The 12,093-nt window shown below is 34.3% G+C and overlaps 1 long non-coding RNA gene across 1 annotated transcript; it reads left to right on the top strand.

Annotated features, from left to right (window-relative positions):
- Window positions 1–277: 277 nt before the first annotated feature.
- Window positions 278–11,765, top strand: LOC309634975. The gene is made up of 2 exons (XR_014248546.1): window positions 278–7,354; window positions 8,033–11,765. It is a non-coding gene; the product is annotated as an uncharacterized lncRNA (long non-coding RNA).
- The last annotated feature ends 328 nt before the right edge of the window (window positions 11,766–12,093 follow it).

Genomic DNA, 12,093 nt, shown 5'->3' with positions numbered 1-12,093 from the left:
AAAGAAAGAGGGTTACCTGCTTCGAAGAGGTGTTCCTGGTGGACGTAGCCAGCAGTAGGCCCATAACAGTATCCATACATGTAATGGCTGGCAAAGCAGGTATTATCCACAGATAGAGGAAGCTGCCCTCTGAAATCAACCTGCCAGCAGCTAAAAGGGCAGTCCCCTCCAGGAACCGAAGCATGACAGCACAGTTTCCAGTGCACACATCAGTGAAAATATATATATATATGTATATATATATATATATATATATATATATATATATATATATATAAAACGATTGAATTATATACTTTAAATAGATGAATTTTGTGCTATGTGTCAGTAAATCTGTTACTAAAAACAGACATGGACCTGAGAAGAAATGGTAATATGGTCAAAAAAGGGCAATTTATTTTTTTCTCTACCTCACTCCCTCATTTCAGCTTCCCACTTGTGTGAATCCATATATGTAGTATAAACCTTCTAATTAGTATTTGCAAGGTATGTGCCCAGAAAGAATCTTCAGTGAAGACCATAATAAATTCCTTGTAGTCTTTATTAGGATGAAGTACTTCTCTTTCCACTGGAGAAAGATTCTTATACTTAAGGCAAGCATATACACTTCTTTTTCTTATTTAGAAATTAAGTAGAATGTTAGAAGTTATGTACATTGTAAAGGAACCTTCAGATTTTGAACCTGTTTCTTTAGTTCATAGTAGTCAGCAGAGTAATAAAGGTTAGGAATGTAGAGCAAAGCGGCGCCTGCCACTCCGTCCACCATCTTAACCCAACCCATAGTGAAAAAGCTTCTGAGAGAGAAAGAAGGACCTAGAGTAGAGAAGCAGTGTCAGCCCCTCCCAGATCCAGCCTCTCTTCGTGAGGCACCGCCCTCACCCTTTTCCGGGCATTCCACATAGACACATGTTTTTATTTCACATCGGGATTCAAAAAGTTTCCCAGGAGAATCAGAGATTTTCCAATTAGTGACTCAAGCTGAAAGATGACTATTTATAATGTTTGTACCCTGTGTTAACTGGAGAAACCTGATTTATGTGGGTTTTATGTCCCAATGAGAAATGATCTGATTGTTTCTGTTAGAGTGAGTAAAATTTTGCCTACTGTAACTGACGTGAAAGGCAGGGCACTAAGTACAGTGACTGGAGACTTGAAACAATGCATTGAATCTGTTAATAGGATGGTTGAAAATATACATGCTATGTATACTAGGTTACACACAAGGAGGATAGTCATTCCTGGGTAGTTATTTTTCATTTTTTTTCACAACTCTAAAATATACGCATGCACAACAACTCAGGCTCCCAGAGCATATTTATTTTTCCAAGGAAACTATTTATCACATTGTTTTGGTGTTTAATTTATTCTAAAATTATTTGCTTTGAATATATTATTATTCTATTTTACGTTTCAGGGTGGTAGCATAGACTCAGAATATTTATAGATTTCTAATGTAAACCATTTACAATAAAAGTCTCTTTTTCTGTGGTATGCATATAATTGACTTTACTCTTTGTCTTCTGTCAGATCAATGTGTTCTCTTTTAATCAGGATATTCTTTTTAAAAGAATAATAAGGGACCAAAAGTAGGACATGACATTACATAATTATAATGTGTAGAAAGCTATGTCTTAGACGCCACAAGCCAATCAAAAAAAGATTTCATCTCCTTTCAATATTGAAAATTAGTTTCCTATTTAATTCTTTTCCTGACAGTTAGATACTGAGGAATCAACCCAAGAGGGGCAAAAAGACTCAAAAGACATTATTTTTCTGAAACAGAGTAAGAAGGGAGAAGTTTCCTAAGTAGAAATATTCATATTTTCAAAATCAGATTAAAATTATTTATAGGTGTTACATTATTCCTGTTATGAAGTCAGAATTTCATCCTATAGCTTTTGACTATATGTTACTTTATTATGTTTGCCATTAATATTTCTATAGCATCAATATATTTTTTTAAATCATGGCATGTTTGGAACCCACATAATTTGAACTGTTGTTCCTCCTAGAAGAATAAGTATTCCAAAGAATATGTAGCAACTTAATTTAAAAAAAAAAAAAAAAAAAAAGGAACATATGACAACTGGATTAAGGAACTTAGGAGAAAACTAGGAGCAGAATTATTTCAACTATAAAATTTGATTAGTGTATTTAATATTGATTTAAGGTAAAAGTTGATAAAAATAGGGAATAGTCACCATTGTCTTTGTTAATAGAAGCATAAGAGACATATAAGATAAGCAATCAAATACTTGAGGGACTTAAACATTATGCTAAGCCGTGTTGATAGGATCTGCAGGTATTAGGGAGCTAGGGATGCTGTGGGGATGGAAATTGCAATATTTAGTGAGAATAACAATATTTTACAGTGTTAAAATATTAAACATATTACAAATATGAAACAAATTAATATTTTAAACACAATAAATTTTAATATTCTTTTTATTAGACCTGAATCTGACATTTGACAAATGGTCCTTTTATTAAGTTGTTAAATAGCATTAAATCAATTCAGTTAAAGTAATGTATAAAAGGAATGAGCAAATCATGGTACAGCCGGAAAGGAGGTTGGTGTCAGAGCACAGAGAGATTTAGCTGGTAAGCAATGCATTTAATTTATTTTTATCAAGCTTTCATTACTTTGTTGTTTGAGTTATTATTTCAAAACACTTCATTAAAAATCTCAAATAAATTTGACTCCAAATGAAATTAGAGCTCCTTAACACCAAAGAAAAGAAAAAAAAAAATCTCACCTTTTTGATATGAATTAGCTTCAGTTAATAATGTCTTTTGGCATTTTTCTTCAAGATAGTTAATTTTATTTGCTTTTGTTTTCATCTTGTTGAGTCTTTTATCTATCAGTTGAATATGCAGACCCATCAACTGACAAAGTTTTATCAACATTTATATTTGATGAGACTTAGTCAAAGGAATATAAAAAAATACTTGTCTAAATTCAAGCAGACATAAACCTTACTAGGATAAAACATTTGATCTTTCCGACAACTTTGCATTTTTCTGTAGATTCCTACACAACTTTATGATCTCACAGTGGCTAACACAGAGCTCTGCACCTGGTAGGTAAATATATTTACCTCAGTAAATATAGGAATTAATGGAAGTTTATAACAAATTAGTAAAATGTTAAAGGACTGATTAAAGCAATGTAGAAAAGCCATCTAAAAAGTCTATATAGCTCAAGTATGATTCTACTAAAGTCATTACCTGATAAAGTGGGGGGAGGGATTAAAAATCCTTGGCATAAATTTTGAGGATTTGTAACCAGAAAATATTATTGCAACCTTGGGATTTTTGTAAATGTCCAAACATCTGTTGGCTAACATATACTTATGGTTCATTGAAAAGATGCAAAAGTCACATAGGGGACAAGTTAATGATGCAAAGAAAAGAAAGTCTGACTCGTTAGCAATCATTTAAGACTTGGGCAACTGTCAAAAATTTATCAAAATATAGTGTTTAATATATTTTGGCACACTTTGTAATCACTCAAAATAGACATCAAAACAAGCAACATTATTTACTCTATTATCTTTTTATTATTCAAAGCTGAGTGGGAGAGTTATAAACATCCAATAAATTGTGTTTGCCATATGAGTAGGATCTTAGATCTAACTAATTCACTAAACTTTCACTGTAAAATGTCAATCATTTAACAGACGAAACATAGATAAACTCAAAATTTTTCTTTTAGTATTTAACTGCATAACTTCATTGAGGATATACATGATTGATTTAAGTTCTCCCCACCATCTTTTCTTTTTCACTTTTTGAATTAAGAAATACATGTGAAAAGGTAAAGAAAACATAAATGCACTGTTTAATAAAAATATAAAGAACATGCCTATGTGATATCTTCACTGGTCAATAGGATAAATAGAATATTTCAATCAGTCCAGGAGTCTCCTATGTGTGCCTTGGACATCACAGCCTGCACGTTTCTCAGAATTGCTTGGAAAACAATTTGGCAGTTGCATATAGCTAAACACATACATAATATTTAAGAAAGCAATTTCATTCTCATGTATATGTCCAAGGATAAGGAAAATATGTGACCATAAAAAGACCTGTATGTGAATGTTTATAGTTGCTCTATTCATAATAGCCTCAAACTGGAAACACCATAAATGGCCATCAACAGATGAATGGGATAAGCAAATTGCAGTCTATCCATGTAATAGAATTCTACTCAGCAATAAAAAGGGTGAACTACTGATATATACAACAATATGGATGAATCTCAGAAGCATTATGTTAAGCAAAAAAAGCCAAACATTAAAACTGTTATTCTATTTATATAACATTCAGTCAAAGACAAATCTACAGAGGCAGAAATCAGTGGTTGTCAAGAACTGAGAATGTGGGAAGTACACTGACTAAACTAGGAATAGGAGGAAGCTGGGTGGTGATGGAAAATATCTCACATCTTGATTTTGGTGACGGTTATAAGATGTATGACATTAGTCAAAAATCATAGAACTGCATACCTAAAAAGAGTGAATTTATTGTATTGAAATTATACCTCAATAAACAACCTTAAGTGGGAAAAAAGCCTGAAGAACACCAGAAAGGTGAGGAACACAAGAAACAATTGGCAAATTTGCCTTCGATTCTAGGAGAACTGCAGCCCACCCACCCACATGGCAGGAAACCTTCCAAGGGTGTTCACTCCAACACAGGGTACCAATGGCAGTCACACCATTCATTAAAGAAGACTTAAGCCTCCTTCCTCTCGGGACACAAGAAGCTTATAGTCTCTGCCAAAAGATACATTTTTTTCTTGATAGGAACTATAATTACAACTCATTCATTCCACAAATAGTTATTGAGCACTTAAAAAGTGTCAGCCACTGTTTCATGTACTGGCATTTCAGTGGTAAACAATATAGGAAAGCACATTATTCTCCAGGAGCATAAATACTGGTCTGACTCAGTTTATGAAGGTGTTACCAGACAATGGGCTGAGTGCTTTAGAGAATCATCTCCTTCTCATTTTTTTCCAAAATAGAAATAACTTTAATTTTTTTATGATGATGTAAATATGGTCATTTAAAAAATTTAATAAGATCCTAAAGAATCATAAAGAAAAAAATTATAATCACCTGTATTCCTACCACTCAAAGGTAGCCTCTGTTACTATTCTGGTACATCATTTTACAAACACACACATACACACACACACATATATTCACTTAGCAAAAATATTATCTTGTGTATTGGTGATGGATAGGTAAATATGATAAAAAAATATGGAAAATATTAGCAATCACAGGATCTAGGTTAAAGGATATTTATCATGTAGGTTTTTTAACTTGAAAAATTTCGTGTCAGTTTTGGTAAGTAATTTTTTTCCAAGAATTTTTCCATTTCATCTAAGTTGTCAAATTTATTTACAAAAGCCCGTTCATAATATCCCTTTTTTTTTTTTTTTCAGTCTCTAGACTCAAAGTGTTATCTCTTTTTTAGTCTTTAGGTTGGAAATTTGTCTTATCCTCTTAAGATAAAGATCGGCTTCCCCCTAGAAAGAGAGAATTCTATCGGCAGACTGCCTTCAAACTCAAGCTGCAGCAGTAACTCCTTCCTGGATATCTTCAACCTCCCAGTCTACTTTGCAGATTTTGGAGATATATATATAAATATAAAGACTATATAAGCTCTATAGTCTTTTGTGTATGACTGAATGCACCTAATATTTTCGAGATTCACCCATGTTGTTGCAGGCTTCAATAGGTTTTTTATTTTTTTATGCTGGATATTATTCAGCTTTATACATATACCACAGATTTTTTAAAAATCCATTCACCTGTTGATAAGTATTTGGGTTGTTTCCAGTTTTTTATTCCCATTTTGAAAAAAAATTCTAGGAATTTTAAAATCCAAGGCTTTGTGTGAATGCATGTTTTCATTTATATTTTTGTGTTATATTTAGGTCTATGATATATTTTGAGTTGACTTTTGAGTATATATGAGGTAAGGTTTGTTGTTCACATTTTTGTATATGATAATCCCATTGCTCCAGCACAATTTGTTGAAAAGACTGTCTTTTCCCTATTGAACTACCTTGGCATGCTAGCCCCAAATCAATTGACCATATCTATTTGGGTCTATTTCTAGATTCTCATTTCTCTTCAATTGATCTGTGTTTCTATCCTTATGCTGGTACCATGCTATCTTGATTAATGGAGCTCTCTAGTAAATGCTGAAATCAAATAGTCTATGCTCTCCAACTTTATTGTTATTTTTCAAAATTTTTGTCTATTATAAGCTCATTGAATTGCCACATATATTTATGAACAGTTTGATAGTGTACACGAAAAGGTATATTGGGCTTTTAACTGGACCTATAGATGAATTTGTGGAAAATTCAACAATGCTGAATATTCCAACCCATGAACACAGTATATTTCTCCATTATTTAGATCATCTTTATCTTCTCTCAGGAATATTTTGTATTTTCAGTGTACAGAACTTGTGCATTTTTAGTTAAGTTTATCCCTAAATACTTTATGCTTGGTGATATTGTAAACAGTTCTTTTTCCTTTTTCAATTTTTAATTATTCTTTGGTAGAATGTAAAAAATAACTTCTTATGTAAGATCTGTTCTTTACAATGCATTGACTCAGACTTCCTACTCTGCTAAAACAATACTTTCACTTCTCTAAAGTTATAACTTACTAATAATTCATTCATTTAATCTACCAAAATTTGCTGCAGCAGCCAGAGGAAACTAATACACTGACTTTCTCATCCTTTCTATGCCCATATAACATGATAAATTCAACACATTTTTGAGAAATCAGTATGATTATCACAGCAGAACATTAATTAATTATTCAAATAAATGTTAAAGTGTGATAAATCATGCAAATTAAAATTCACATTACTCAAGAGGATGTTAATGACAGAGAAACAAATTTATTAAAGTAAAAATATATAATTTAAGTGGTTTTCATTGATTTTTCTATGTAACAATTTAGAAAAAATATTGAAAAGCATCAATACTTTTTTTCCATTCATGGAATTCTAATTTCAGATGATTTTTTTAAAATGTGAAACCCAATAATTATGTAATTTCTTGATATAATCTAATTAATTTTGTATTAATGAATTTTTTTTACATCTTTATTGGAGTATAATTGCTTTACATTGTTGTGTTAGTTTCTGCTGTATAACAAAGTGAATCAGTTATATGTATACATATATCCCCATATCCCCTCCCTCTTAAGCCTCCCTCCCACCCTCCCTATCCCACCCCTCTAGGTGGTCACAAAGCACTGAGCTGATCTACCTGTTCTATGAGGCTGCTTCCCACTAGCTATCTATTTTATATTTGGTAGTGTATATATGCCAATACCACTCTCTCATTTTGTCCCACCTTACCCTCCCCTGCCCCCCATGTCCTCAAGTCCATTCTGTATGTTTGCATCTTTATTCCTGCCCTGCTCCAAGGTTCATCAGAATCATTTTTTTTTAGATTCCATATATATGTGTTAGTATATGTTATTTGTTTTTCTCTTTCTGACTTACTTCACTCTGTATGACAGATTCTAGGGCCATCTACCTCACTACAAATAATTCAATTTTGTTTCTTTTTATAGCTGAGTAATATTCCATTGTATATATGTACCACATCTTCTTTATTCATTCATCCAATGATGGACACTTAGGTTGCTTCCATGTCCTGGCTATTGTAAATAGAGCTGCAATGAACATTGTGGTGCATGACTCTTTTTGAATTGTGGTTTTCTCAGGGTATATGCCCAGTAGTGGGATTGCTGGGTCATATGGAAGTTCTATTTTCAGTTTCTAAGGAATCTCTACATACTGGTCTCCATAGTGGCTGTATCAGTTTACATTCTCACCAACAGTGCAAGAGGGTCTGCTTTTCTCCACACCTTCTCCAGCATTTATTGTTTATAGATTTTTGTGATGATGGCCATTCTGACCAGTGTGAGGTGATACCTCACTGTGGTTTTTAATTTGCATTTCTCTAATGATTAGTGATGCTCAGCATTCTTTCATGTGTTTGTTGGTAATCTGTATATCTTCTTTGGGGAAATGTCTATTTAGGTCTTCTGCCCATTTTTGGATTGGGTTGTTTGTTTTTTGATATAGAGCTGCATGAGTTGCTTGCATATTTTGGAGATTAATCCTTTGTCAGTTGCTTTATTTGCAAATATTTTCTCCCATTCTGAGGGTTGTCTTTTCGTCTTGTTTATGGTTTCCTTTGCTGTGCAAAAGCTTTTAAGTTTCATTAGGTCCCATTTGTTTATTTTTGTTTTTATTTCCATTTCTGTAGGAGGTGGGTCAAAAAGGATCTTGCTGTGATTTATGTCATAGTGTTCTACCAATGTTTTCCTCTAAGAGTTTTACAGTATCTGGCCTTACATTTAGGTCTTTAATCCATTTTGAGTTTATTTTTGTGTATGGTGTTAGGGAGTGTTCTAATTTCATTCTTTTACATGTAGCTGTCCAGTTTTCCCAGCACCACTTATTGAAGAGGCTGTCTTTTCTCCATTGTATATTCTTGCCTCCTTTGTCATAGATAAGGTGACCATATGTGTGAGGGTTTATCTCTGGGCTTTCTATCCTGTTCCATTAATCTATGTTTCTGTTGTTGTCCCAGTACCATATTGTCTTCATTACTGTAGCTTTGTAGTATAGTCTGAAGTCAGGGAGGCTGATTCCTCCAGCTCCATTTTTCTTTCTCAAGATTGCTTTGGCTATTCGGGGTATTTTGTGTCTCCATACAAATTGTAAATTTTTTTTTTTTGGTTCTATGAAAAATGCCCTTGGTAGTTTGATAGGGATTGCACTGAATCTGCAGATTGCTCTGGGTACTATAGTCATTTTCACAATGTTGATTCTTCCAATCCAGAAACATGGTATATCTCTCCATCTGTTTGTATCATCTTTGATTTCTTTCATTAGTGTCTTATAGTTTTCTGCATACAGGTCTTTTGTCTCCTTAGGTATGTTTATTCCTAGGTATTTTATTCTTTTTGTTGCAGTGGTAAATGGGAGTGTTTCCTTAATTACTCTTTCAGATTTTTCACTGTTAGTGTATAGGAATGCAGGAGAATTCTGTGCATTAATTTTGTATCCTGCTACTTTTCCAAATTCATTGATTAGCTCTAGTAGTTTACAGGTAGCATCTTCAGGATTCTCTATGTATAGTATCATGTCATCTGCAAACAGTGAGACTTTTACCTCTTCTTTTTTGATTTGGATTCCTTTTATTTCTTTTTATTCTCTGATTGCCAAGGCTAAAACTTCCAAAACTATGTTGAATAATAGTGGTGAGAGTGGGAACCCTTGTCTTGTTCCTGATCTTAGAGTAAATGGTTTCAGTTTTTCACCATTAAGAATGATGTTGTTTGTGGCTTTGTCATTTATGGCCTTTATTATGTTGAGGTAGGTTCCCTCTATGCTCACTTTCTGTAGAGTTTTTATCATAAATGGGTGTTGAATTTTGTCAAAAGCTTTTTCTGCCTCTATTGAGATTATCATATGGTTTTTATTCTTCAGTGTGTTAATATGGTATATCACAGTGATTGATTTGCCTGTATTGAAGAATCCTTGCATTCCTAGGATAAACCCCACTTGATCATGGTGTACGATCCTTTTAATGTGTTGTTAGAGTCTGTTTGCTAGTAGTTGTTGAGAATTTTTGCATCTATATTCATCAGTGGTATTGGCCTGTAGTTTTCTTTTCTTGTGACATCTTTGTCTGCTTCTGGTATCAGGGTGATGGTGGCCTCGCAGAATGAGTTTGTGAGTGTTCCTCCCTCTGCTATATTTTGGAAGAGTTTGAGAAGGATAAGTGTTAACTCTTCTCCAAATGTTTAATAGAATTCACCTGTGAAACCATCTTGTCCTGGGGTTTTGTTTGTTGGAAGAATTTTAATCACAGCTTCAATTTCGGTGCTTGTGATTGGTCTGTTCATATTTTCTATTTCTTCCTGGTTCAGTGTTGGAAGGTTTTACTTTTCTAAGAATTTGTCCATTTCTTCCAGGTTGTCCATTTTATTGGCATATAGTTGCTTGAAGTAGTCACGCATGATCCTTTGTATTTCTGCAGTGTCAGTTACTTCTTTTTCATTTCTAATTATGTTGATTTGAGTCTTCTCCCTTTTTTTCTTGATGAGTCTGGCTAATGTTTTATTAATTTTCTTTATCTTCTCAAAGAACTAGCTTTCAGTTTTATTGATCTTTGCTATTATTCCCTTCATTTCTTTTTCATTTATTTCTGATCTGATCTTTATGATCTCTTTCCTTCTGCTAACTTTGGGGGTTTTTTGCTCCCCTTTCTCTAACTGCTTTAGATGTAAGGTTAGGTTGTTTATTTGAGATGTTTCTTGTTTCTTGAGGTAGGATTGTATTCCTATAAACTTTCCTCTTAGAATTGCTTTTGCTGCAACCCATAGGTTTTGTGTCACCGTGTTTTCATTGTCATTTGTTTCTAGGTATTTTTTGATTTTCTCTTTGATTTCTTCAGCAATCTCTGGGTTATTTAGTAGTGTATTGTTTAGCCTCCATGTGTTTGTATTTTTTACAGTTTTTTCCCTGTAATTGATATGTAGTCTCATAGCATTGTGGTCGGAAAAGATACTTGACACAATTTCAATTTTCTGAAATTTACCGAGGCTTGATTTGTGACCCAAGATATGGTCTACCCTGGAAAATGTTCCATGAGCACTTGAGAAGAAAGTTTATTCTGTTGTTTTTGGATGGAATGTCCTATGAATATCAATTAAGTTCATCTGGTCTAATGTGTCATTTAAAGCTTGTGTTTCCTTATTTATTCTCATTTTGGGTGATTTGTCCATTGGTTAAAGTGGGGTGTTAAAGTCCCCTACTATTATTTTGTTACTGTTGATTTCCCCTTTTATGGGTGTTAGCATTTGCCTTATGTGTTGAGGTGCTCCTATGTTGGATGTATAAATATTTACAATTGTTATATCTTCTTCTTGGATTGATCCTTTGATCATTATGTAGTGTCCTTCTTTGTCTCTTGCAATTGTCTTTATTTTAAAGTATATTTTGTCTGATATAAGAATTGCTACTCCAGCTTTCTTTTGATTTCTATTTGCATGGAATATCTTTTTCCAACCCCTCACTTTCAGTCTGTATGTGTCCCTAGTTCTGAAGTGGGTCTCTTGTAGACAGCATATATAGTGGTCTTGTCCCTCTGGTGGGCAGGGCTGCGTCCAGTGATTTGTTTTGAGGTGTCTGTGAACTTATGATTTTAGGCAGCCTCTCTGCTAATGGGTGGAGTTGTGTTCCTGTGTTGCTAGTTGTTTGGTATGGGGTGTCCAGCACTGGAGCTTGGTGGCCATTGGGTGGAGCTGGGTCTTAGCGTTGAGATGGAGATCTCTGGGAGAGTTCTCACTGATTAATATTACATGGGGCCAGGAAGTCTCTGGTAGTCCAATGTCCTGGACTCGGCTCTCTCACCTTGGAGGCTCAGGCCTGACAGCTGGCCGGAGCACCAAGACCCTGCCAGCCGCATGGCTTGGAATAAAAGGAAGAAGAAGAAGAAAAAAAGCCAACAGACACAGCCCCAAAACAATTGGTAAAAGCAAAACTAAACAGACAAAATCACACAAAGAAACATAGACACACACTCACAAAAAGAGAAAAAAGAAAAAGAGAGCAACCAAACCAATAAACAAATCCACAAATAAAAACAATTGATAAAATCTAAACTAAGATAAACATAAAACCAAAAAAAAAAAATCAAATGCAGAAAGCAAACCCTAAGTCCACAGTTGCCCCCGAAGTCCACCACGTCAATTTTGGCAACACTCCTTGTCTGTTCAGGTATTCCACACATGCAGGGTTTATCAAGCTGATTGCGGGGATTTAGTCCTCCGCTCCTGAGGCTGCACAGAGGAATTTCACTTTCTCTTCTTTGTCCGCACAGCTCCTGGGGTTCAGTTTTGGTTTTGGCCCCGCCTCTGCATGTAGGCTGCCATCAGGCATCTGTTCCCTGCCCAGACAGGAGGGGGTTAAAGCAGCGGCTGATTAGGGCTTTCTTGCTCACTCAGGCCAGGGAGAGGGAAGTATAAG

The sequence above is a fragment of the Balaenoptera borealis genome, assembly GCF_965194805.1.
Source record: "Balaenoptera borealis genome assembly, chromosome: 9".
NCBI classification, from domain to species: Eukaryota; Metazoa; Chordata; class Mammalia; order Artiodactyla; family Balaenopteridae; genus Balaenoptera; species Balaenoptera borealis.
The sequence above is the reverse complement of the archived record's forward strand: the minus strand, read 5'-3'. Positions and strand labels throughout refer to the sequence as shown.